General features: G+C 42.6%; 1 protein-coding gene across 1 annotated transcript in view; it reads right to left on the reverse strand.

The window, feature by feature from the left end:
• The window catches only part of LOC124048054 (calpain-2 catalytic subunit-like), a 44939-nt gene that overhangs the window by 38531 nt on the left and 1408 nt on the right, over positions 1-5000 (reverse strand). The window lies entirely within an intron of this gene.

Raw genomic sequence — 5000 nt, forward strand, 5'->3', positions numbered from 1 at the left:
GGTCCCCAAAGCACACACATCCCTGGGTCGCTCCTCTTTTCAGTTCGCTGCAGCTATCAAATCAAAATCAAATCAAATCAAATTTATTTATATAGCCCTTCGTACATCAGCTGATATCTCAAAGTGCTGTACAGAAACCCAGCCTAAAACCCCAAACAGCAAACAATGCAGGTGTAAAAGCACGGTGGCTAGGAAAAACTCCCTAGAAAGGCCAAAACCTAGGAAGAAACCTAGAGAGGAACCGGGCTATGTGGGGTGGCCAGTCCTCTTCTGGCTGTGCCGGGTAGAGATTATAACAGAAAATGACCAAGATGTTCAAATGTTCATAAATGACCAGCATGGTCAAATAATAATAAGGCAGAACAGTTGAAACTGGAGCAGCAGCACAGTCAGGTGGACTGGGGACAGCAAGGAGCCATCATGTCAGGTAGTCCTGGGGCACGGTCCTAGGGCTCAGGTCCTCCGAGAGAGAGAAAGAAAGAGAGAATTAGAGAGAGCATATGTGGGGTGGCCAGTCCTCTTCTGGCTGTGCCGGGTGGAGATTATAACAGAACGTGGCCAAGATGTTCAAATGTTCATAAATGACCAGCATGGTTGAATAATAGTAAGGCAGAACAGTTGAAACTGGAGCAGGAGCATGGCCAGGTGGACTGGGGACAGCAAGGAGTCCTCATGTCAGGTAGTCCTGGGACATGGTCCTAGGGCCCAGGCCAGTTGAAACTGGAGCAGCAGCATGGCCAGGTGGACTGGGGACAGCAAGGAGTCATCATGTCAGGTAGTCCTGGGGCATGGTTCTAGGGCTCAGGTCCTCCGAGAGAGAGAAAGAAGGAGAGAAGGAGAGAATTAGAGAACGCACACTTAGATTTACACAGGACACCGAATAGGACAGGAGAAGTACTCCAGATAAACAAACTGACCCTAGCCCCCGACACATAAACTACTGCAGCATAAATACTGGAGGCTGAGACAGGAGGGGTCAGGAGACACTGTGGCCCCATCCGAGGACACCCCCGGACAGGGCCAAACAGGAAGGATATAACCCCACCCACTTTGCCAAAGCACAGCCCCCACACCACTAGAGGAAATCTACAACCACCAACTTACCGTCCTGAGACAAGGCCGAGTATAGCCCACAAAGATCTCCGACACGGTACAACCCAAAGGGGGGAAACCCAGACAGGCCGACCACAACAGTGAATCAACCCACCCAGGTGACGCACCCCCCAGGGACGGCACGAGAGAGCCCCAGCAAGCCAGTGACTCAGCCCCCGTAACAGGGTTAGAGGCAGAGAATCCCAGTGGAAAAAGGGGAACCGGCCAGGCAGAGACAGCAAGGGCGGTTCGTTGCTCCAGAGCCTTTCCGTTCACCTTCCCACTCCTGGGCCAGACTACACTCAATCATATGACCCACTGAAGAGATGAGTCTTCAGTAAAGACTTAAAGGTTGAGACCGAGTTTGCGTCTCTGACATGGGTAGGCAGACCGTTCCATAAAAATGGAGCTCTATAGGAGAAAGCCCTGCCTCCAGCTGTTTGCTTAGAAATTCTAGGGACAATTAGGAGGCCTGCGTCTTGTGACCGTAGCGTACGTATAGGTATGTACGGCAGGACCAAATCAGAGAGGTAGGTAGGAGCAAGCCCATGTAATGCTTTGTAGGTTAGCAGTAAAACCTTGAAATCAGCCCTTGCTTTGACAGGAAGCCAGTGTAGAGAGGCTAGCACTGGAGTAATATGATCAAATTTTTGGTTCTAGTCAGGATTCTAGCAGCCGTATTTAGCACTAACTGAAGTTTATTTAGTGCTTTATCCGGGTAGCCGGAAAATAGAGCATTGCAGTAGTCTAACCTAGAAGTGACAAAAGCATGGATTAATTTTTCTGCATCATTTTTGGACAGAAAGTTTCTGATTTTTGCAATGTTACGTAGATGGAAAAAAGCTGTCCTCGAAATGGTCTTGATATGTTCTTCAAAAGAGAGATCAGGGTCCAGAGTAACGCCGAGGTCCTTCACAGTTTTATTTGAGACGACTGTACAACCATTAAGATTAATTGTCAGATTCAACAGAAGATCTCTTTGTTTCTTGGGACCTAGAACAAGCATCTCTGTTTTGTCCGAGTTTAATAGTAGAAAGTTTGCAGCCATCCACTTCCTTATGTCTGAAACACATGCTTCTAGCGAGGCAATTTTGGTGCTTCACCGTGTTTCATTGAAATGTACAGCTGTGTGTCATCCGCATAGCAGTGAAAGTTTACATTATGTTTTCGAATAACATCCCCAAGAGGTAAAATATATAGTGAAAACAATAGTGGTCCTAAAACAGAACCTTGAGGAACACCGAAATGTACAGTTGATTTGTCAGAGGACAAACCATTCACAGAGACAAACTGATATCTTTCCGACAGATAAGACCTAAACCAGGCCAGAACATGTCCGTGTAGACCAATTTGGGTTTCCAATCTCTCCAAAAGAATGTGGTGATCGATGGTATCAAAAGCAGCACTAAGGTCTAGGAGCACGAGGACAGATGCAGAGCCTCGGTCCGATGCCATCAAAATGTCATTTACCACCTTCACAAGTGCCGTCTCAGTGCTATGATGGGGTCTAAAACCAGACTGAAGCATTTCGTATACATTGTTTGTCTTCAGGAAGGCAGTGAGTTGCTGCGCAACAGCCTTCTCTAAAATCTTTGAGAGGAATGGAAGATTTGATATAGGCCGATAGTTTTTATATTTTCTGGGTCAAGGTTTGGCTTTTTCAAGAGAGGCTTTATTACTGCCACTTTTAGTGAGTTTGGTACACATCCAGTGGATAGAGAGCCGTTTATTATGTTCAACATAGGAGGGCCAAGCACAGGAAGCAGCTCTTTCAGTAGTTTAGTTGGAATAGGGTCCAGTATACAGCTTGAAGGTTTAGAGGCCATGATTATTTTCATCATTGTGTCAAGAGATATAGTACTAAAACACTTGAGCGTCTCTCTTGATCCTAGGTCCTGGCAGAGTTGTGCAGACTCAGGACAACTGAGGTTTGGAGGAATACGCAGGTTTAAAGAGGAGTCCGTAATTTGCTTTCTAATAATCATAATCTTTTCCTCGACTGGAACGAGATGCAACCAACACTCAAACTGGACAGTTTTATCTCCATCTCTTCATTCAAAGACTCAATCATGGACACTCTTACTGACAGTTGTGGCTGCTTTGCGTGATGTATTGTTGTCTCTACCTTCTTGCCCTTTGTGCTGTTGTCTGGGCCCAATAATGTTTGTACCATGTTTTGTGCTGCTACCATGTTGTGCTGCTGCCATGTTGTTGTCATGTTGTGTTGCTACCATGCTATGTTGTTGTCTTAGGTCTCTCTTTATGTTGTGTTGTGGAGTCTCTCTTGTCGTGATGTGTGTTTTGTCCTATATTTTTATTTTATTTTTGAATCCCATTTTGGTAGGTTCCTCATTGTAAATACGAATTTGTTCTGAACTGACTTGCCTAGATAAATACAGGTAAAACATTTTTTTATTTTATTATAATGATAATAATCTTTAGACTCAGAGGAGAGGCTATGTTGTGGTCTTTGTGTGTGTCATTGGACATCCTAACCCTAAAACACAATCAAAATGAGATCAGTCAAACAGAAAGTAGAACAATTGTCAACAAATGGACCAGCGCCCACCGCCCATGTCTCTAAAGCTCTGGTTACCATTATAATACGTTGTGTAGTGTTTCCATTGTTATACACCTGGGCAGTTATATCCCCAGGACAGCATTCAGTGTACATTTCATTTCCTGTACCAAGGTGCCTTTTAAAAGGTGACTGTGCTTGTGTATTGTAACTGACAAAGATTTTTTTGGTTGACATGATGTCAGTACTGTACAACAGCAATAACCACCTCGTTTTCCTCTGGGACAGTACTTCTTGACACACACTTAGGAAAAAAAAATATGATTTCCTTCAAGAACCGTTTTCATCTTAAGAACCCTTTTTTTTGGAAACAGGGTTCTGAAATAGTTATTTGTAAAGGCAAAGAGTTCCAGCTAGAAACCATCCTCATTTTGAAAACATTTTTTAAAGAAAGGGTTCTGTGTGACGGTTTAGAACCCTTTCTAGAACCCTTTTGATTCTGAAAAAAGAATTTTTCATTGTATAATGTTTCTTTCTTTTAAATAGAGCCTTACCATGAAGTGTTTACTTCAGTATTTACATGTTAACATCGACAGATTGAGTAATATGATACCTTTATTTATTTTTAAAGATAGGTGTGAGAATATTTTAAACAGTGCCTATCTGGGGGATAATTGTACAGTACATGTGTCTGCTATTCCTTTAATCATTTGACATATACAGTACTGACAATTTATTTTTTTGCCATGATTTCTGTCTTTCAAAGTATTATTTTCTGTGATTTTATTGAGCAGAGAGTAGGAGAATAGAAGGGAGTATGAACCAGCAGTGTGTTGTATACGGTACACAGCAAATTGTCCAGTTTAACAAAGCATTGGTTTTTCAGTGTATTATTTTTCGTGATAATTCAGGAGATAAATGAACTTAACTTTTTAATTAACTTAACACTCAATGGTGTAAAACAACCTTAGTGTTGTTTTTTGTGTTGTTGTTAACAACCAGAGTTGAGTCGGACTGTGTCATTTTTACTCTGTGTTGAGTCAAGCACTCAAAACCACGCCCACCATTATCATGTTTCCCAGCATGCTCTATTGCAGATCGATTTTCAGAATTGTTTCAATATTTACGTTTGTACATTGATTGGTTGATTAACCTCATGCTACACAAAGATAAATAGCATAACCTTTTCACACAGCGACCCAAGTCAATGTGAATGCAGGTTGCAAGTGATTAAAAGTTACAATTGTTGAATATCCTTGATCTAGCTAGATTCCAATAGGAACTACACATCACTTTGCAAGCCAGCATGATGTGATTTACAAGCCTGATGTGTAAAACCAGGAGTTTCCTAACACCACTTGGTTAGGGTATAACTAGACCCTAATGTATT

This window comes from Oncorhynchus gorbuscha, linkage group LG11, assembly GCF_021184085.1.
Source record: "Oncorhynchus gorbuscha isolate QuinsamMale2020 ecotype Even-year linkage group LG11, OgorEven_v1.0, whole genome shotgun sequence".
NCBI lineage: Eukaryota > Metazoa > Chordata > Actinopteri > Salmoniformes > Salmonidae > Oncorhynchus > Oncorhynchus gorbuscha.